Source organism: Ranitomeya variabilis, chromosome 5 (genome assembly GCF_051348905.1).
Source record: "Ranitomeya variabilis isolate aRanVar5 chromosome 5, aRanVar5.hap1, whole genome shotgun sequence".
NCBI lineage: Eukaryota > Metazoa > Chordata > Amphibia > Anura > Dendrobatidae > Ranitomeya > Ranitomeya variabilis.
In genome coordinates, this window is record NC_135236.1 from 357,582,141 (window position 1) to 357,605,473 (window position 23,333).

Consider the following 23,333-nt stretch of genomic DNA (forward strand, 5'->3'; position numbering starts at 1 on the left):
GCTGCGCCGTACCCCCCCACAAAAAAAGAACATCATCTATATATCGTAGCCAGCACAGCACATGGTCCGCCCCCTGCACCCCCCCGTCGCCAAAAATCTGTCTCTCCCATGAGCCCAAGAAGAGGTTGGCGTACGAAGGGGCACAGGCCGCGCCCATGGCTGTGCCGCGTCTTTGTAAAAAGAACTTGTCCTTAAAGGTGAAAAAATTGTGGGTAAGGATAAAGCGCAGCAGCTCAAGGATTAAGTCACACATGGGGCCATCCAGGTCGGAGGTCCCCAAGAAGAGGCGGACCGCAGCAAGACCATCCTCATGGTCAATGCATGTATATAAAGTTTGCACATCAGCGGTGACCAAGAGGACACCAGGGTCCACAAGGACGCCGTCAACCCGAGTGAGGACGTCCGTCGTGTCTTTGATGTACGATGGTAATATTTCAACCAAAGGTTTTAAATAAAAGTCAATAAATTTGCAAATTGGCTCACATAGGCCCTCAATGCCTGACACGATCGGACGTCCCGGTGGGTTGACGGGGTCCTTGTGAATCTTCGGGAGTAGGTAAAAAGTTGGTATTTTTGGGGACTTCACCGTCAGACCATCCAAAAGTTTCCTGTCAATAATACCTTTTTCAAAGGCCCCACCCAGGATAGCCTGTAGCTGAGACGAAAAGGATGGCAGTGGGTTATACGTTAATTTGGTATATGTGGTTGTATCCCTCAATTGACAAAAAGCCTCTTTCTCATATTTTATACATGGCCAAATCACGATGTTCCCACCCTTGTCTGCCGGTTTAATTACAATGTCTTTAAAGGTCTGTAACTCTTTGATGGCTGTTCTCTGTCTTGACGTGAGATTATCAAACTTCCTTCTCGAGGATAATTGTTTGAAATCTTCTAACACCATCCGAGTGAAAATATCCACGGCAGGGCATAAAGACAGGGGTGGGAACCTCGTTGATTTGGGCATGCAGGCAGGAGGAAACCTACCTTGAGGATTATTTGTTTGCTCATCCAAGAGATCCTCTAAGGCCTGTATGGCCTCCCTCTCCGTCTCAGATAGAGGCTCCTGGGTTGGGTTATTCCTGTGATGAAGTTTTTTAAGGATAAGTTTTCGAGAAAAAAGATGGAGGTCCTTCATGGCTGCAAAATAATCAAAAGAATTAGTTGGTGAAAAATTCAGCCCTCTGCTCAAGACCTCAATCTGGGCCTCAGAAAATGATCTTGTAGATAAATTTAGTACCTGGAGACCAGCATGGTTGTTTGACCCCAATTGTTTGCCAGCCGCAGTCATGTTTTTGGAAGCCTGTCGTGTGACAATCTATTTATTAAACGTGCTGGATCCAGGTTGCCCTCCCCTCATGTCAGTGTGTACGGGATTCATATCCTCAGAGGGAGCATTGGATTTAGTAGATCTGGACCGTGATCTGGAACTTGAGAAATTTCTGAATCGAGAGCGTGACCGATCACCCAGATTCCGCCATCTATAAACGTTAGAAGTCTGCTTGTCCTGTACATCACGTTTGAATTTTTTGGCTTTCAGGCCTTGAATCTCCTTAACCCATCGTTGTGACTCTATATCCATATCATCATTTAATTTTTTGATAGCCTCACCCGACATATCTTTTTTAAGCTTTATTTGAACAGTCTCAATCTCGGCCTCAATCTCACCCAGTTTGGTGGAATCCAGACCTTTTAGAAGTGACATGAAACCGAGAGAGCAAGTATTAGCCAATTCCTCCCATCTATTTTTAAAATCTTCATCTAGGGTGGGGAAAAATGGAAAAACCTGGATTCTCAATCCACGTGGGATGAGTCCCCCTTCCAGGTATTTTTCAAGGAAGGCGTGGTTCCACCATACCCTTGTCCTTCTTTTTAAAAGAACCTTAAAGTGTCCAATAGTCTCCTGTAAATCACTGTTTGACCCCTCCAAACCCCCATTAAAACCATCCTTGAAGGTATCGTTAATTTGGGCACGCCATGTCGAATCCCGTGCCCTAAAATCCATGGTGGGCCTGAAAAATACTGTGAAAGACACAGAAACAAATATGAGAACAAAACCAGGCAACATATTTGATACAGGAGGGGTGAGAGCACTAAGTGGTGCAGCACAACCCCCTACCAAGAGAGAAAACCAGCTCCATAAAAGGCATTAGGAGAAGGAGAACAATAGGAGACAATAGGTATTTTAGCAAATAGAAAATACTTTATTAAATAGTATATAATTTACACGCTTAGTAGCAGAAATATACATAGAAGCATACGAAAGGTGAATACAGTGCTCAAGGAGGTTAAAAGAGAGTGGAATACAACCCACCGGTGTGCGCTGTGAACGGAGACTACTACATGAATTGACCATATGTATGGTCCGCTGCTATGAAATGCAAATTTACCTATGATGACAATAAGACGCCATGTGGCATAAAGATAAAGAGGTACAAATTGCAGCGCTTACCAGTAGAGAGCTCCGAAGCAGGGCACACCGGATGGGGTCCACAAAAACGCCCCGACGCGCGTTTCGCCCGCAAGAAGATGGCTTTATCAAGGGGAGATAGAGCCTAAGTGTATATGGTGCCCCTTAAATACATCCGGTAAACAACCGGAGATTAATCATCTGACAGGTCTAAGCCAATGGTAGCCTTGTCTGCAGCGCATGCGTGCATCCCAAACCAAACCCGGCGCCGCAAACCGCGTCACACACCACCACAGGCGCGCCTGGAGTGAGACCAGAGCGCACGCGCAAGGTGCGAGAACGCGGCCGAGGCGGCGGGCAGAGGAGAGAGGTACAGCGCAGGCGCATAGATGTAGGAGAGTCCCAGCGGTATGGAAGGGCGCATGCGCGCACTACCAGCCGAGCCAGACGTCACGGCAGGCGTCATGCCCGCGGGGGCGCCTGGGGATGAGGATCCCCAGCGCGCACGCGCAGAGCAAAAGAGACGCCGTCGCGACGGGTGGCAGGGCCAGGCGTGCAGCGCATGCGCTCCACCGCAGGAGCCAAATGGCAGACACCTGACATAAAGACCGAGGTACAACGATAAACAAAGAAAGAACGGTAAAGTTTCATAATAGAGAAACATTATACATTATGCAATATGCCGTAAAAACATATAAGGATCATCCCGCATACATATATTAAGCTTCAATAACAGAACAAAAGTTCAAAACAGGTCAACATAGCATAATAGCAGCGGAATGGTCCATTAAATGTTAGTGAGAACGTCCATGATGGTCTTGTTAGATGATGGATTCAACTCCGGTGGCCTCAAAATTGTATGAGATAGGGGGCATCAGAACCTCAGCCCTAATATTGTAGGTTTAAAAAATACAAGAAAAGAAGAAGCATTAAAATCTGATAAAAACAAAAGACAAATACATAAGGATCCCGAAGGGGTATCCACTCAAGGGGGAAAGATGTATAAGAAAAGGAGAGTGACATAAACAGGAATAGGACACTACTGGTACATCTATAATCAGTTATAAGAAGAATCAACTAGTAACAAAGGGCTTGTAGTCCACAAAGAAGGGGAACCAGATAGGAAAGATATATAAATAATGGTAATATATAGTTAGACTCAGAGGAAAGGGGAGAAACTTAGATATTCATTTAGTCCCTTTGGTACCAGCGTGTCTATACGGACAATCCACCCAGCTTCACGCTGGGCGAGAACTTTTTTATAGTTGCCCCCCCGCACTCCAAGATGAATGCTCTCGATGCCTCTGACCTGGAGAGTACCCGCGTCACAACCATGAAATTGTTTGAAGTGGCGCGGGATTGTCTTCAGGTCAGAGTCATCTTCTGCAGTTTTGGCGGCAACTATATCTCTAACGTGTTCACGGACACGTACACGCAGTTCCCTGGATGTAAGCCCAATGTAAATCAAGGAGCAGCCACATGTGGCATAATACACCACGTTAGAGGTGCCACATGTGATGCGCTGCCTGATGGAGAATTCCTTTTTCCCATCAGAAGATTTAAAAGTAGTGGCCCGTGTGATGTTGGCACATGCCATACAGTGGCCACACTGGTAGGAACCAAGAAGTGGACCTCTTGTGCTAAACTGACACCAAATTATGTCAGAAGATGGGCAGCGCTAAGTGTGCCTGGCTAAGGGATAACATAACAGCGCAGGCTCCGGGACGGAATCAAACAACGCTGAGGAGCCGGGGCACGGCGCCAAGGGGGTAGGAATGACAGCTGTGCTGCGTCATATTACGAAGGAAAGTCCCACCTCCGGGACGGTCTCACGGTATCAGGGGACACATTTTATAAGTGTTTAGTTCTGTGTTTGCAAGGAGCATAATGAAAAGAGCCACCTTTTCCTTTTGCATCCTTTGTGCTGCACAAGCTGGCTCTTTCAGCTACAAACGCCTTTGGGGGGTGTTAAAGGTTCCCTTTCGACTTTCTCCAATCAGGCTTCGGCCTACACTGTGTTCCTCTGCTCCTCCTGCTGTCCCTGGGCTCCAACACCGCTAGTTGTTGCCTGGTAGTGCTGTACGCACAGTCCACAGTCGCTCCTCTGTTATTGGGGTTCAGTAAAGTCAGCTGTTCCCCAGCTGTGTGTGTGGCAATCCCTCCTCTCTCCTCCACCTCCTCCTCCTCCTTCTGTCCCTGGGCTCCAACACCGCTAGTTGTTGTCCGGAAGTGCTGTCCGCACAGTCCACAGTCGCTCCTCTGTTATTGGGGTTCAGTAACGTCAGCTGTTCCCCAGCTGTGTGTGTGGCAATCCCTCCTCTCTCCTCCACCTCCTCCTCCTGCTGTCCCTGGGCTCCAACACCGCTAGTTGTTGCCTGGTAGTGCTGTCCACACAGTCAACAGTCGCTCCTCTGTTTTTGGGGTTCAGTAACGTCAGCTGTTCCCCAGCTGTGTGTGTGGCAATCCCTCCTCTCTCCTCCACCTCCTCCTCCTCCTTCTGTCCCTGGGCTCCAACACCGCTAGTTGTTGTCCGGAAGTGCTGTCCGCACAGTCCACAGTCGCTCCTCTGTTATTGGGGTTCAGTAACGTCAGCTGTTCCCCAGCTGTGTGTGTGGCAATCCCTCCTCTCTCCTCCACCTTCTCCTCCTTCTGTCCCTGGGCTCCAACACCACTAGTGGTTGCCTGGTAGTGCTGTACGCACAGTCAACAGTCGCTCCTCTGTTATTGGGGTTCAGTAACGTCAGCTGTTCCCCAGCTGTGTGTGTGGCAATCCCTCCTCTCTCCTCCACCTCCTCCTCCTGCTGTCCCTGGGCTCCAACACCGCTAGTTGTTGCCTGGTAGTGCTGTCCACACAGTCAACAGTCGCTCCTCTGTTTTTGGGGTTCAGTAACGTCAGCTGTTCCCCAGCTGTGTGTGTGGCAATCCCTCCTCTCTCCTCCACCTCCACCTCCTTCTGTCCCTGGGCTCCAACACCGCTAGTTGTTGCCTGGTAGTGCTGTACGCACAGTCAACAGCCGCTCCTCTGTTATTGGGGTTCAGTAACGTCAGCTGTTCCCCAGCTGTGTGTGTGGCAATCCCTCCTCTCTCCTCCACCTCCTCCTCCTGCTGTCCCTGGGCTCCAACACCGCTAGTTGTTGCCTGGTAGTGCTGTCCGCACAGTCAACAGTCGCCCCTCTGTTTTTGGGGTTCAGTAACGTCAGCTGTTCCCCAGCTGTGTGTGTGGCAATCCCTCCTCTCTCCTCCACCTCCTCCTCCTGCTGTCCCTGGGCTCCAACAACGCTAGTTGTTGCCTGGTAGTGCTGTCCGCACAGTCAACAGTCGCCCCTCTGTTTTTGGGGTTCAGTAATATCAGCTGTTCCCCAGCTGTGTGTGTGGCAATCCCTCCTCTCTCCTCCACCTCCTCCTCCTCCTTCTGTCCCTGGGCTCCAACACCGCTAGTTGTTGTCCAGAAGTGCTGTCCGCACAGAGCCAAACACCTCGCCAATGTGTTAGTGGGGTTCAGTAATGCCTGCTGTTCTCCTGCTGTGTATACGGCAATGTGTCATGCGACCGCCACGCAGGCACAGCAACTTAAATTTAAGGGAACCTGTCCCCCCCCCAAGGCGTTTGTTACTGAAGAGCCACCTTGTTCAGCAGTAATAATGATGCAAAAGGAAAAAGTGGCTCTTTTTGTGGTGCTCCTTGCACACGCTGAACTTGACACTTATGAAATGTGTCCCCTCACACCGTTAAACCGTCCGGTCGTAGGGACTTTCCTTTGTCATGTGACGCAGCACAGCTGCCATTCTTACCCTCTTGGCGCCGTGCGCCGCCTCCTCAGTGTTGTTTGAATCTGTCCCGGAGCCTGCGCTGTTATGTTAGCCCTTGTCCATGCACACATTTTGCGCTGCCCATCTTCTGACATCATTTGGTGTCAGGCTGGCTGCGCCTGTGCGGCCGCGCTGGACGAGATCCCGCCTCGTAGTGTCTTCTGATTTAATCCCACTGTGGGCCTGTGATCCATGGACATGCGCAGTGCATATCTTAACCTCTGCCTCTCTCTCATCTCCCTCAGCCTTCTTCAGACTGTGCGCCGTCAGCTGATCCCTAATAGCATGCCACGGCCATGACGCCGCACAGTCTGAAGAAGCTGGAAGGATGGGAGTGAGAGGCAAGGATATGCACTGTGCATGCCCATGGATCACAGGTCCGCAGAGTGATTACATTAGATGACACAGCGAGGCGGGATCTTGGCCAGCGCAGCCGCACAGGCGCAGCCAGCCTGACACCAAATGATGTCAGAAGATGGGCAGCGCAAAATGTGTGCATGGACAAGGGCTAACATAACAGCGCAGGCTCCGGGACAGATTCAAACAACGCTGAGGAGGCGGCGCACGGCGCCAAGGGGGTAAGAATGACAGCTGTGCTGCGTCACATGACAAAGAAAAGTCCCTCCGACTGGACGGTTTAACGGTGTGAGGGGACACATTTCATAAGTGTCAAGTTCAGCGTTTGCAAGGACCATAATTAAAAGAGCTAAGTTTACCTTTTCCAGCATTAGTGCTGTACAATATGGCTCTTTCAGCTACAAACCCCTGGGGGGGGGTTAAAGGTCCCCTTTCAACTTGCTCCAGTACAGGCTTCGGCCTACACTATGCTCCTCCTGCTGACTCTGGGCTCTAACACCGCCAGTTGGCACCCAGATGTGCCTCGCTGCACAGAGAAAAACACCAGCCAATGTGTCAGTGGGGTTCAGCAACACCAGCTGTACCCCTGCTGTGTAGCCGGCAACGTGTCCTGCAACAGCCACGCAGACACAACAGACCTAAAGCTGCCGCCAGTGCAGGCTTCGGCCTACACTCCGCTCCCTCTACTCCTCCTGCTGACCCTGGGCTCTAACACCGCCAGTTGGGGCCCAGAAGTGCTGGCTGCACAGAGCCAAACACCTCGCCAATGTGTCAGTGGGGTTCAGCACCGCCAGCTGTTCCCCTGCTGTGTAGCCGGCAACGTGTCTTGCAACAGCCACGCAGACACAAGAACTGAAATTGAAGGGAACTTGTCCCCCCTCCCCCAGGTGTTTGTATGTTTTACAGCCACCTTGTACAGCAGTAATGCTGCATGTGTGCAAGGTGGCTCATAAACTTATTCTCCTTGCACACGTGGAACAGAACACGTCTACAATGTGTCCCCTGAGACCATTAAAACGTCCCTGAGGTGTGACTTTCCTTTGTAATGACACGCAACAACCCCCTTGGTAGCACAGCCCTTCTTCTGACATCATTGTTTGGCTGGCTGCGCCTCTGCGGCCGCCCTGGCCCACACAACGCCCCTCGGTGTCTTATTTATTTTGATTGCGAGGGTGTGATTGACGGGCATGAGCAGTGCATATCTTCGCCAGGCTGTCACTCAGCTCCTTCCGCCTTCTTCAGACTGTGCGGCTTCATGGCCATGGCATGCGATAAGGGATCAGCTGACGCCGCACAGTCTGTAGCAGGTGTAAGGACACGAGCGAGAGGCGAACATATGTACTGCGCCAGGCCATGAATCCCAGCCCCGCAGTGTGAAACACTGTAAAGACACTGCAGGGCTGGGATTCATGGGCATCGCGAACTGCACCAGCCGACATGAAATGATGTCAGAAGACGGGCAGCGCATGGCCAAGGGATAACGCAACAACGCAGACTCCTGTACAGCAAAATGCGATGCTCAGGAGGCCGCGCCCAGCACCAAGGTGGTATTTTTGCCAGCTGTGCTGCGTCTCATTACAAAGGGAACTCCCGCCTCCAAGACAGAATGACTGTATAAGGGCCAAAATGTTGTACGTGTTTCATTCAGCTTGTGCAAGGAACAAAATTAAAAGAGCAACCTGTGACTTGTGCGGCACTACTGCTGCATAAGGCGTGGCTCTTCTAGTTTGTAACACCTGAGGGGGGGTTTAAGGTTACCTTTAAAATTGGTTCAATTAGGCTTCGGCCTACACTCTGCTCCCTCTCCTCCTGCTGACCCTGGGCTCTAACAACGCCAGTTGGGGCCCGGTACTGCTAGCTGCACAGAGAAAAACACCAGCCAATGTGTCAGTGGGGTTCAGCACCGCCAGCTGTTCCCCTGCTGTGTAGCCGGCAACGTGTCCTGCAACAGCCACGCAGACACAAAGCTGCCCCCAGTGCAGGCTTCGGCCTACACTCTGCTCCCTCTCCTCCTGCTGACCCTGGGCTCTAACACCACCAGTTGGGGCCCGGTACTGCTAGCTGCACAGAGAAAAACACCAGCCAATGTGTCAGTGGGGTTCAGCACCGCCAGCTGTTCCCCTGCTGTGTAGCCGGCAACGTGTCCTGCAACAGCCACGCAGACACAAGAACTGAAATTGAAGGGAACCTGTCCCCCCTCCCCCAGGTGTTTGTATGTTTTACAGCCACCTTGTACAGCAGTAATGCTGCATGTGTGCAAGGTGGCTCATAAACTTATTCTCCTTGCACACGTGGAACAGAACACGTCTACAATGTGTCCCCTGAGACCATTAAAACATCCCTGAGGTGTGACTTTCCTTTGTAATGACACGCAACAACCCCCTTGGTAGCACAGCCCTTCTTCTGACATCATTGTTTGGCTGGCTGCACCTCTGCGGCCGCCCTGCCCGACACAACGCCCCTCGGTGTCTTATTTATTTTGACTGCGAGGGTGTGATTGACGGGCATGAGCAGTGCATATCTTCGCCAGGCTGTCACTCAGCTCCTTCCGCCTTCTTCAGACTGTGCGGCTTCATGGCCGTGGCATGCGATAAGGGATCAGCTGACGCCGCACAGTCTGTAGCAGGTGTAAGGACACGAGCGAGAGGCGAACATATTTACTGCGCCAGGCCATGAATCCCAGCCCCGTAGTGTGAAACACTGTAAAGACACTGCGGGGCTGGGATTCATGGGCATCGCGAACCGCACCAGCCGACATGAAATGATGTCAGAAGACGGGCAGCGCATGGCCAAGGGATAACGCAACAACGCAGACTCCTGTACAGCAAAATGCGATGCTCAGGAGGCCGCGCCCAGCACCAAGGTGGTATTTTTGCCAGCTGTGCTGCGTGTCATTACAAAGGGAACTCCCGCCTCCAAGACAGATTGACTGTATAAGGGCCAAAATGTTGTACGTGTTTCATTCAGCTTGTGCAAGGAACAAAATTAAAAGAGCAACCTGTGACTTGTGCGGCACTACTGCTGCATAAGGCGTGGCTCTTCTAGTTTGTAACACCTGAGGGGGGGTTAAAGGTTACCTTTAAAATTGGTTCAATTAGGCTTCGGCCTACACTCTGCTCCCTCTCCTCCTGCTGACCCTGGGCTCTGACAACGCCAGTTGGGGCCCGGTACTGCTAGCTGCACAGAGAAAAACACCAGCCAATGTGTCAGTGGGGTTCAGCACCGCCAGCTGTTCCCCTGCTGTGTAGCCGGCAACGTGTCCTGCAACAGCCACGCAGACACAAAGCTGCCGCCAGTGCAGGCTTCGGCCTACACTCTGCTCCCTCTCCTCCTGCTGACCCTGGGCTCTAACACCGCCAGTTGGGGCCCGGTACTGCTAGCTGCACAGAGAAAAACACCAGCCAATGTGTCAGTGGGGTTCAGCACCGCCAGCTGTTCCCCTGCTGTGTAGCCGGCAACGTGTCCTGCAACAGCCACGCAAACACAACAGACCTACAAATGCCTCCAGTGCAGGCTTCGGCCTACACTCTGCTCCCCCTGCTGACCCTTTGCTCCAACACCGCTAGTTGGGGCTCTAGGAAGACAAGCTTGAATAGGTCCCCATCCTGGTTCCAGCACCGTTAGCTGGTTCCGGGCAGAGCCTTTGGCTTAAGTGCCTCCCTCTGGGTATCCGAGTTCCACCAACGTCAGATGGTCCTTGGTAGTGCTTTCAGGCATGGGTACCTCCTGCTTAGTAACCGGGTTCCAGTAACGTCAACTGGTCCTCGGTAGTTCCATTGGCTCTTGGACCTTCGGCTACCCATCCGGGTTCCAGTACCGTCAGCTGGTTCTCGGCAGTGTCTTTTGCTCTTGTACCTTCTGCTCCCCATCCTGATTCCAGTACCATCAGCTGGTTCCGGGCAGAGCCTTTGGCTTAGGTGCCTCCCTCTGGGTATCTGAGTTCCACCAACATCAGGTGGTCCTTGGTAGTGCTTTCAGCATGGGTACCACCTGCTTAGTAACCGGGTTCCAGTAACGTCAGCTGGTCCTCGGTAGTTCCATTGGCTCTTGGACCTTCGGCTACCCATCCGGGTTCCAGTACCGTCAGCTGGTTCTCGGCAGTGTCTTTTGCTCTTGTACCTTCTGCTCCCCATCCTGGTTCCAGTACCGTCAGCTGGTTCCGGGCAGAGCCTTTGGCTTAGGTGCCTCCCTCTGGGTATCCGAGTTCCACCAACGTCAGGTGGTCCTTGGTAGTGCTTTCAGGCACGGGTACCTCCTGCTTAGTAACCGGGTTCCAGTAACGTCAGCTGGTCCTCGGTAGTTCCATTGGCTCTTGGACCTTCGGGTAGCCATCCGAGTTCCAGTTCCATCAGCTGTTTCTCGGCATTTTCTCAGCCTTCTTGTACCTTCTGCTACATTTCCAAGTTCAAGACCCTAAAGACGACGACCCGGAAGACCACCCCTAAGATGACGACGACACCAGAGACGACAACCACTGAGATGACGACGACCCTGGAGACGATGACCCTGAAGACCACCCCGATGACGACGACCCCGGAGACGACGACCATGGAGACGACGACGACCTGGAAGACCGAGAAGCAGAAGAACAAGAGGCTGCAGAACAAAGAGCAGAAGAACATTAAGCATAAGACTAAATATCAGAGCAAAAGATATTATCTAAATTATAAGCAGAAGAAGACTAAGCAGTGTATGGGGGTGAGTCCGTTCCTCCTCGTGGTGCCCCTGGATAAAGCCTGATGCTGCAGGCCAAACTGAACGCGGACAAATGTAACTGTTTTGTGACAGGCAGAACGGAAGGTGTAATCTTCAAACTTTTATAGATAACAACTACGGGAATGCCTGTCACAAATAAGAATATGATGAAGAAGTTGAATATGAAGAAGATAATTGTAAAATAAAAAGAATATGAACAATGTAACAAAAAAAGTAATAGGTAGAAGATGAAGAAGAAGATGAATAAGGTGAAGAAGTTGATGTCAAAGAAGCTGATGATGAGGATAATGAAGAAGAAAGTGTGGGAGAAGTAAAAAAGAAGGTGAAGGGCGTGGAAGTAGTGAAACATCAATATCTGACAAAATAAAAAAAAAATTAACATAGTCAAAATCTTTCTAACGCCGAACGTCATAAAAAACAAAACAAAATCCTGCTATTCTATTAGATTGGGCTAAACCTCTGTGCCTTTAATGTCTCCGCCACCTCCCCCAATACATCCTACATTATTCTTAGTTGTTTTCCTTCATGTAGAATGAACCTACAAGTTAAGAAAGGGTTTATTTTAATTCCGATATTTTCGTCCCATTGACTTGCATTGGGATCGGGTATCGGTATCGGATTAGATCCGATACTTTGACGGTATCGGCCGATACTTTCCGATACCGATACTTTCCGATATCGGAAGGTATCGCTCAACACTACACATGACATATTAGCCGACCCGCCTATCACACTAAGGCCTAGTGAGTAAGAGGTTAGAGATACTCAGCCCATGTGTCCATCATTGAGTCCCAGGAGAAAAAGAGAATCTAAAGCATGTGTTTCTTTATATTTATGTCCAGCCAAAAAGAGGTGTGTCCAGCCCCAGGTGTGGGGGATGAGGTCACAAGTATATTATCCACTGGCTAAGTTTCATCCCCCAAATCCTGATTAAACTGTTCTACAAGCACATAGCTGGACCTTTCAATGTCTTAGGCTAAGTTCACACATTTGGAGGCTTTGCAGAGGGCTGTGTACATCCTCTGTTAAGCCCCGCCTACTGCTGCATACTTCTGCATGCATCCTGCATACCTATCTTTAACATTGGGTACGCAGGAAATGAGGATGTAAGTAAATGAGTTGTTTTGACGTGCCCGTCAACAGCACGGGAACGCAACAAGTTGCATTTTGTGCGGATGGCGGGTGCGTCAAAACGACGCATCCATATACATCAGCATGTCCTGCGCACCCAATGTTAAAGATTAGGTACGCAGGATGCATGCAAAAGTATTCCACATACGTAGGCGGAGCTTAACAGAGGACGTACGCAGCCCTCTGCAAAGCCCCCAAACGCAAATGTGAACCCGGCCTTAAGGCAGTTGAGATACACACATGAAATGCATGGCTCTCCACCTATATTTGGGACACTAGGGAGTAGTGAGGGCATTATTTATGTGGAATACATGTGGGTGGGACCATTTATATATACATATACACATACAAACATATATAAATATATATACACATACACACACAGTATGTATACATATACACACACATATATTTATATTTATATATATGTACACAGGTGCATCTCACAAAATTAGAATATCATCAAAAAGTTAATTTATATCAGTTGCTGAGTACAAAAAGTGAAACTCATATCAGGTAGTCATTACAAATAGAGTGATGTATTTCAATTGTTTATTTCTGTTAATGTTGATGATTATGGCTTACAGACAATGAAAACCCAAAAGTAATTATCTCAAGAAATTAGAATACTTTATCAGCTTGGAAAACCGGATTACTTACCGGTAATACTCTTTTATAGAGCCATGACAGCACCCACTTGAGAGAGGGGATCCGCCACTAGGAACAGGAAACCCTATGGAGAGATAAAAGGGCGGTCCCCCTCGCTCCCACAGTTGGGTTGCAGAGAATGAGAGGAACCTCCCACCAGTTTTAGTAGGCAATCCAATATTTTTATTTATCTTTACTTAACTTAAGTATGACTAGCTAAATGAACCATTCACCCTTATCAGTGCTCTTATGCAAAATATTTATTAGGGAGGGAAGTGAGTGGGTGCTGTCGTGGCTCTATAAAAGAGTATTACCGGTACGTAATCAGTTTTTTTCTCCTTGCCACGACAGCACCCACTTGAGAGACTTTCAGAGATAGTTATTTGGGGGATCACCATGTTAAGAACTGATCTACCAAAAGATAAGTCAGTGGAGGAAGACAAGTCCAATCTATAGTGACTGTACAAGGTAGGAGAAGACCAAGTTGCGGCCTTACATATTAGTTCAGTTGGGACCTCCGCTCTTTCAGCCCAGGATGATGCTATCGCCTGGGCGGAGGGTGCCTTAATGACCTCAGGCAGATTCTCGCCTTTTGATGAATAAGCCAGGCGTAATGCATCCCGGATCCACTGGGATAACATATTTTTCATGACTCCAGATCCTTTCTTATGGCCCTGGAAGGAAACAAAGAGAGCCCTGCTCTTCCTCCAGGGGCTAGTTCTGTCTAAATAAGCTATTATGGCCCTTGTCACATCTAGTGTATGGTATTTCTCCTCTTCCTGATTTGCGGGGTTATTATAGAAGGAAGGAAGGAACATTTCTTGAGACCTATGGAATTCAGTGCCTTCTTTAGGTAAGAAGTGTCTGCTTTTAGGACAATTCTATCCTGGTATATTGACAGAAAGGGAGGATCTATTGACAATGCCTGAATGTCACCTACTCTTCTCGCTGATACTAGAGCAACAAGAAGAGCTGTCTTAAGGGAGACGTATTTTATGTGGGCTGAGTCTAGTGGCTCAAATGGGTCTCTTGTTAAGGCTTCGAGTGCTAGATTGAGATCCCATGGTGGTATGTAGGGAATTTGGACTGGTTCTGACCTTTGACATGCTGAAATGAATCGGGCTACCCACCTGTCTCCTGCAATACTGTGACTATATAAGGCCCCCAGTGCAGATACTTGTACTTTCAAAGTATTAACTGATAGGCCTAAATCACGCCCTCTTGGGAGAAACTCTAAGATAGCGGAAATGGGAATTTCTTTTGACAGAGCTGCTGGGAAAAAACTAAGAAATTTCCTCCATTCCCTTACATATATAGTTGTTGTAGTCTTTTTCCTACTCAGTAGAAGGGTATCAATTAATTTATCTGAAAAGCCTCTTAGCTTTAGTAGCTGCCTCTCAAATTCCAGGCTGTCAACCGTAGGCCCTTCACATGAGGGTGGTTGAAGGGGCCCTGGGACAGGAGATCCTGATCCTCTGGGAGAATCCACGGATCCGAGATTGACATGGCTCTGAGCCAGGAGAACCATGGTCTATTGGGCCAAAATGGTGCTATGAGAATCACGTTTGCTCTGTCCTCCCTTATCTTCCTGATTACAGTCAAAAGAAGTATCATTGGAGGAAATGCATACGCTTTCCGGTATGTCCACGGAACTTTGAGGGCATCAAGGATATTGGGGTTGTTTCTGGAAGGAAACACCTCTGACGTATGGAGTCTAAGAGAAGCAAAGCAAAGTCCAGCTCACCATGGTTGACATCTCTGGATACTCGGAGCACGGAACCGCTGTGTCAGGGCGTAGAAGGATCAAGGAAGAAGGAAACATCCGGCTCAATGAGATAGTGAAAAAACGTGTCGTTCCTTTATTCACTTCAATAATATATGTGGAGGATAAAAACATCAGCAACAACAGGAATAAAAACAGTATCAACGCGTTTCTGGTGACAGAGCACCCTTAGTCATGATAAGTCTTATCATGACTAAGGGTGCTCTGTCACCAGAAACGCGTTGATACTGTTTTTATTCCTGTTGTTGCTGATGTTTTTATCCTCCACATATATTATTGAAGTGAATAAAGGAACAATACGTTTTTTCACTATCTCGTTGAGCTGGATGTTTCCTTCTTCCTTAGTCTAAGAGAAGACCTAGGAATGTTTGGTGGGTTGTTGGGGACAATCTGGATTTTTCCCAATTAATTAACCATCCCAATTCCTGTAGAGATGAAATTGTATCAAATAGGCGTTGCTGACACTGTGAAGGGGAATTCCCCACCACTAGAAGGTCGTCTAAGTATGGAACTATAAGGGTGTCTTTTAACCTTAAGTATGACATCACTTCTGACATTAATTTGGTGAAGAATGAAGACCCTGGGAGCTATTGATAGTCCAAAGGGCTGTATATTGAAAATGACATACTTGTCCTTTCATCATGACTGCCACACGAAGATACTGCTGATGTTCGATATAAATTGGTAGATGGTAATATGCATCTTTTAGGTCGAGGACTGCCATGAAGCACCTGGGAAACAGAAGTTTTACAGTGGATCGGATAGACTCCATCTTGAAGGTTTGGTTTTCTAAGAAGATATTTAATTTCTTTAGATTCATTATAGTTCTATATGACCCATCTGGTTTTGGAACCAAAAATAAAGGGGAATATAATCCCTTCCCCCTCCGATGGAACGGGACTTCTACTAAGACCCCTTTGGATAGGAGACTTATTATTTCCTGCTCCAAAAACCGGTGTTGAGATTGAGATTTTAAGGAAGTCAACAAGGAAGGAGGCCGGAGGGACTCGAGCAAATTTTAATTTTAGGCCTAAAGTTACGAGGCTAGTTGCCCATGAGTTGGATGTTACTATTCCCCATTGTTTGGAGAAAAAAGACAATCTACCACCCACTGGTAAATCTGTCCTAATGTGGTTTGTCTTCCATTTTAAATGGACGTTTCCCGAAAAATGCACCTTTTGTTTGGTATCTTTATTGGCCCAGCGGTCCTGGTTTCTAAAATCCTTTCTCTTATTAAATACGGGTTTCCAGAATGCTCTCCTATAAGACGGAAAATAATTATTAGGGAATCCCTTTTTCCTCTCACCTGCTTTGGTGAGAATTTCGTCTAGTTTTGTACCAAACAGGTACTCACCCTGGCATGGTAGGCTACAGAGTTTAGATTTCGTCTGAGCATCTCCTTTCCAACCCTTTAGCCAAAGTGCTCGGCATGCTGTGTTGGTGAGGCCTGCTGATTTAGCTGCTAACCAAATAGAGTCAGCAGAAGAATCCACCAGGAAGGCTGTAGCACCTCTAATCAAAGGTATGGAAGAGATTAGTTTATCTCTGGAGAGACCGCCTTTTAAACCTTCCTCTAGATCGGTTAACCAGACTAACATGGACCTTGCCGTACATGTAGCTGATATTGCCAGTTTAAATGCCCCTGTAAATGATTACCATGACCTCTTTAGAAGGGAGTCATCTTTACGATCCAGCGGGTCTTGTAAGGAACTCAAATCCTCTACTGGTAGTAAAGATTTTCTGGACTTGGATGCTACAGCAGCATCTACTTTTGGGGCTTTTGTCCATGTAGACAAATCCTCATCATTAAAGGGATAGCAGCTTTTTGATGATGAAGGCAACCCTTTTTGCCCCTAGCTCTCCCATTCCTTTTTGACCAAGTTTTTTACTGCTGAAATTACCAGAAAGGTAGGTCTTTTTTTTCTCTGATAAACCTGCAAACATGATGTCCTGTGGGGTTTTGGGGTCTTTGGTATCTTTAATACCCATGGTGTCTCGGACAGATTTAACAAGATTTTCAATGCTTTCTGTTGGAAAGCATGTGTCTTTTTCACCTTCAGAGGAAAGGTATTCCTGGGAAATATCTGTATCCCTATCCTCTTTATCAGTGGAATGGTTGGATTTTGGTGAATCATATTTTTTCTTGGTTTTAATTTCTGGAATACTATTCGAACCCCTTAAGGCTCATAATTCCTCTCTGATCATTAGTATAATATCTTCTAACCTTACTGAGGATTCTTCATGTAAGATGGACTCAATACATGTGTGATTCATCCTTTTTGTGTAACTATCCAGGAGGAACTGGGAGCATAAAGCATATTGTTTGTGCTTAGATTTTTCAGTTCTTTTTGCTTAGGGGGCATAGAAGAAAGAGGGAACAACAATCAGCTTAATAGAGTGGGAAACACACTCACCCCAGTGAAGCTTTCAGTCAAGGTACCGGCTGAAGAGGAGGAAACAGAGGCACAGGCCGGGAGGTAGATCGATCAGATCTCTTTTCTTTAGTGCTCCTGGTGGAGGATCTGCTCTGCTTGGAGCGTCCGCTGCTGCTTGTTCAGCTGTGTGCTGCTACTGCTGTGTCTTCTAAAGAAGGCACCACTGAGTCCTTAGGAGATGCCATACTGGACACCGGAGTATCACCGCCGGTTTCTTTTTCTAATGGAGGCCGCCATCTTCTTCCTGTTGCACCCTGAAGTACTCGTCACTTCCGGGTCGTGGCCATGTTGTGCGCGCCTGTGCAGTGCCACTATCCCCAGTGCAGGCGCCGTCTGTCCTCCTAATTCACCCCGGAAGCTTTAGCATCACTTCCAGGGGAAGACACACCGGGCCACACGCCGCGCGTGCGCCCGCCGAGCACGCATGGCGACGCGCTTACCTGTGTGTTTTCACCCTCCGCAGGCTATGAGCAGACGCAAATCCTCCGTGAGCCAGGTGACTTCCCGAACCTGGCCTCACGGTGCCTGCAAGCAGAGGGGGGAGCTGAAGACAGGACCCCCGACACTGCTTCCAGCTCTGGAGCCCTTGCCGTCCTCAAGGTAACCACGCAAGCGGCATCCAGGCTAGGCATCCTCTTCTCTCCATGAGTTCCCTTAGGAACAGGAAACCAACTGTGGGAGCGAGGCGGACCGCCCCTTTTATCTCTCCATAGGGTTTCCTGTTCCTAGGGGCGGATCCCCTCTCTCAAATGGGTGCTGTCATGGCGAGGAGAAAAAAATGATTTTAACATCCGAAATGTTGGCCTACAGAAAAGTATGTTCAGTAAATGCACTTAATACTTGGTCGGGGCACTTTTTGCATCAATTAATGCATCAATGTGGCGTGGCATGGAGGTGATCAGTTTGTGGCACTATTGAGGTGTTATGAAAGCCCAGGTTGCTTTGATAGCAGCCTTCAGCTCATCTGGATTGTCGGGTCTGGGGTCTCTCATCTTCCTCTTGACAATACCCCATAGATTCTCTATGGAGTTAAGGTTAGATGAGTTTGCTGGCCAATCAAGCACACTGATACTGTTGTTTTTAAACCAGGTATTGGTACTTTTGACAGTGTGGACAGGTGCCAAGTCCTGCTTGAGAATTAAATTTCGATCTCCAAAAAGCTTGTCGGAAGAGGGAATCATGAAGTGCTCTAAAATTTCCTGGTCAACGGCTGAGCTGACCTTGGTCTTGATAAAACACAATGTACCTATACCAGCAGATAACATGGCTCTCCAAACCATCACTGATTGTGGAAACTTCACACTAGACCTCAAGCAGCTTGGATTGTCTGTCTCTCCACTCTTCCTTCAGACTCTGGGACCTTGATTTCCAAGGCCTAGTGTGAAGTATTCCCAATGTCATCTGCTGGTGTAGGTCCGCTGTGTTTTATCAAGACCAAAGTCAGCGCAGCCATCTACCAGGAAATTTTGGAAAGCACTTCATGCTTCCCTCTGCCAACAAGCTTTTTGGAGATGGAAATGTAATTCTCCAGCATTACTTGGCACCTGTACACACTGCCAAAAGTACCAATACCTGGTTTAATAACAACAATATCACTGTGCTTGATTGGCCAGTAAACTCTTAGAGAATCTATGGGGTATTGTCAAGAGGAAGATGAGAGACACCAGACCCAACAATGCAGACTAGCTGGAGTCTGCTATCAAAGCAACCTGGGCTTCCATAACCCCTCAGCAGTGCCACAGACTGATCACCTTCATGCCATGCCACATTGATGCAGTAATTGATGCAAAAGGAGCAACGACCAAGTATTCAGTGCATAAACTGGATATACATTTCAGTAGGCCAACATTTCGAATGTTAAAATCATTTTTTCAAGCTGGTGTTATAATGTATTCTAAATTACTAAGATAATGACTTTTGGGTTTTCATTGGCTGCCTGTAAGCCTTAATCATCAGCATTAACAGAAATAAACACTTGAAATACATCACTCTATTTGTAATGACTATCTGATATATTAGTTTCACTTTTTGTGTTGAAGAACTGAAATAAAATAACGTTTTGATGATATTCTAATTTTGTGAGATGTATGTATATGTATATACACATTTGAAATACATGGGTAACATGCAATATACAGTACAGACCAAAAGTTTGGACACACCTCATTTAAAGATTTTTCTGTATTTTCATGACTATGAAAATTGTACATTCACACTGAAGGCATCAAAACTATGAATTAACACGTGTGGAGTTATATATAACAAAAAAGTGTGAAAAAACTGAAATTATGTCTTATATTATAGGTTCTTCAAAGTAGCCACCTTTTGCTTTGATGACTGCTTTGCACATTCTTGGCATTCTCTTGATGAGCTTCAAGAGGTAGTCACCGGGAATGGTCTTCCAACAATCTTGAAGGAGTTCCCAAAGATGCTTAGCACTTGTTGGCCCTATTGCCTTCATTCTGTGGTCCAGCTCACCCCAAACCATCTGATTGGGTCCAGGTCTGGTGACTGTGGAGGCCAGGTCATCTGGCGTAGCACCCCATCACTCTCCTTCTTGGTCAAATAGCCCTTACACAGCCTGGAGGTGTGTTTGGGGTCATTGTCCTGTTGAAAAATAAATGATGGTCCAACTAAACGCAAACCGGATGGAATAGCATGCCACTGCAAGATGCTGTGGTAGCCATGCTGGTTCAGTATGCCTGCAATTTTGAATAAATCCCCAACAGTGTCACCAGCAAAGCACCCCCACACCATCACACCTCCTCCTCCATGCTTCACAGTGGGAACGAGGCATGTAGAGTCCATCCGTTCACCTTTTCTGCGTCGCACAAAGACACGGTGGTTGGAACCAAAGATCTCAAATTTGGACTCATCAGACCAAAGCGCAGATTTCCACTGGTCTAAGGTCTATTCCTTGGTTCTTTAGCCCAAACAAGTCTCTTCTGCTTGTTGCTTGTCCTTAGCAGTGGTTTCCTAGCAGCTGTTTTACCATGAAGGCATGCTGCACAAAGTCTCCTCTTAACAGTTGTTGTAGAGATGTGTCTGCTGCTAGAACTCTGTGTGGCATTGACCTGGTCTCTAATCTGAGCTGCTGTTAACCTGAGATTTCTGAGGCTGGTGACTCGGATAAACTTATCCTCAGAAGCAGAGGTGACTCTTGGTCTTCTGTTGTGAACTCTGTTTTCAGGCTCCCTCTTGTGGTCACAGGTGGTATTGTGTGACTTTTGTTTTGGGCTCCCCCTGGTGGCTTTGTTTGTTATCCTGTGGGTCTGTGGCTGATCAGCTGCCTCGTTATTCACTTGGGAGTTTCCTATTTAGCTCTGTTTCACTTCCACTTGTTGCCGGCTGTCAATGTACTCAGTGCTATTCTGATTACTCCTGATTATCTTCGGTTTCAGTCTCTTCAGGAGAAGCTAAGTTCTGTTTAATTATTTTTTGCTCATCAGTCTGCAATATGATTTCTGTGTATGATGAGTTTAGTCCAGCTTGCTAATATGTGATTTCTTCTGCTGGTTTGCCCTGGGGTACAGAGTTGCTTCCCCCGCACCGTTACTTGGTGCGGGGGCTCGAGCGATCTCTGTGTGGATATTTTGAATAGGGTTTTTAATTGACCGCACAGTTCCCTTTCTATTTTCTGCTTTCTAGTGTTAGCGGGCCTCATTTGCTAAATCTAATTTCATCTCTGCGTTTGTGCTTTCCCCTTAACTCACCGTTAATATTTGTGGGGGGCTATTCTATATCTTTGGGGTCATTTCACTGAGGCAAGTGAGGACTTTCGTTCCCTCTAGGAATAGTCAGTTTCTCAGGCTGTGAAGAGACGTCTAGGATTTTCAGGTAACGTTCCACGGCTGCCTATAGTTGTTTGCGGATAGGATCAGGTTGCGGTCAATTCAGTTACCACTTCCCCAGAGTTTGTAGTCGGTTTAGTTACTTAGCTTGTCCTACTTGCGATCCTTGCCACTAGGATCATAACAGTCTTCCTTTCCTGGGGCGGTCCTCATGTGAGCCAGTTTCTTTGTAGCGCTTGATGGTTTTTGCCACTGCACTTGGGGACACTTTCAAAGTTTTCCCAATTTTTTGGACTGGTTGACCTTCATTTCTTAAAGTAATGATGGCCACTCATTTTTCTTTACTTAGCTACTTTTTTCTTGCCATAATACAAATTCTAACAGTCTATTCAGTAGGACTATCAGCTGTGTATCCACCAGACTTCTGCACACCACAACTGATGGTCCCAACCCCATTTATAAAGCAATAAATCCCACTTATTAAACCTGACAGGGCACACCTGTGAAGTGAAAACCTTTCCTGGTGACTACCTCTTGAAGCTCATCAAGAGAATGCCAAGCGTGTGCAAAGCAGTCATCAGAGCAAAAGGTGGCTACTTTGAAGAACCTAGAATATAAGACATAATTTCAGTTGTTTCACACTTTTTTGCTAAGTATATAATTCCACATGTGTTAATTCATAGTTTTGATGCCTTCAGTGTGAATGTACAATTTTCATAATCATGAAAATACAGAAAAATCTTTAAATGAGAAGGTGTGTCCAAACTTTTGCTCTGTACTCTATATATCTTTATTTTTTGGCACTTCCCTTCTACATAGGCCTAATGGTTACTGATTTAAAATGGATCTCTGGCCTTCTGATTTGCCACTGAAACACAGTTTTTTCACAATCTGTCTGGATTAACTAATTGGCCCTCTAAGCTGCACTTCAATATTAGGCCTAACAATTGTTAAGTGGAAGTCTGGCCTTCTGATTTGCCACTGAAGCACAGACAATTTGGAATACCAAATGGGGTTTCCGGAGACTGACACATAGTTTTTGCACAATCTACTTCGATGCTGATAGATTAATTTCACATAGGATAGGATCCTATCTTTTTCACTAACAAGTTCACTTTCAGCACCAGCACTAGTGCAGGAGCGACCTCTCTGCACTGTGACACTGAGACAATGGCGCCAGCAAAACAAGATGTTCTCTTTTTATATGGCCATGGATATGTGACTTCAGCAGCCTATCACAGAAGACCATGTGTCATAACGTTGTGGATGCTTTCTGAGCCCTCATTGGCTGCCATAATCAACACACATAAAGTTAAGGGGAAAAAAAGAGTGCACCGCTCCTCTAACCTCTCCACACCCCTTCATGTCATCAGTTTTTTCAACCTGATTGTGCCTCTCTTTACCAAACTATACCACCATATAATATATGAAACACTTTACTATTTAAATATATACTGTATGTCAAAAACATACATTTTTAAATATGTTTTTCTTACATAAATGTGTAACTTGCAATAAATAAAAGTATTATGCTTAGACCAGTAGTTATATATCCAGCAAAATATTGTGTTAATAGTTGTAAAAGACTCTTTGTCCTGAGCCTTTAAGTAGTTTTTGGAAACTTGTTTAAATGCCCTTTCTATGTCTCACAGGTATAAAAGATAAAGTAATCTGAGTCATTCACTTAAATTAATTCTTTTAGCTTTTACTGTGTCAATAGCATCATCCATCCATGTCTTTCTTGGTCAGTGTCTTGATTTTCTTTCTTCGTCAAAAGTACATCATCTATCTTCTGCCTCTTATTTTACCCATTTCTCAAATGAAACCTTAGCAGCTAGGCCTCTATATACTGACTTTCTCAATGCCATTTCTAGCACCAGCTGTTTCATTACTGCTGACTCTTTCTGTTCACTGTATCCTGTGGGCTATTGCATTTATCATTCTAAAAAAGTTGCCATTTTGCTGTTTCAAGGTTTCTTTTAAAATGTATTTTTGAGTACAAATCTTTTGAGTTGTTGTTTAGCTATCAGTGGTTTGAAGCCACATTGTATATCAAATATTCATCTAGTAAATCATATTGAAGGTAAAATATTTCTTGAATTTAAAAATATCAAGTTTCCAAAATGGAATTAAAGGGTATATCCACCAATTTAACTATTTGGATTGCTCCAAAAATCAATTAAATAATCAAACTGAAAAAGAACCTTTAATAAAGATATTCTTCTTTAAACATTTTGTACTTTGATCTTGTGGTCA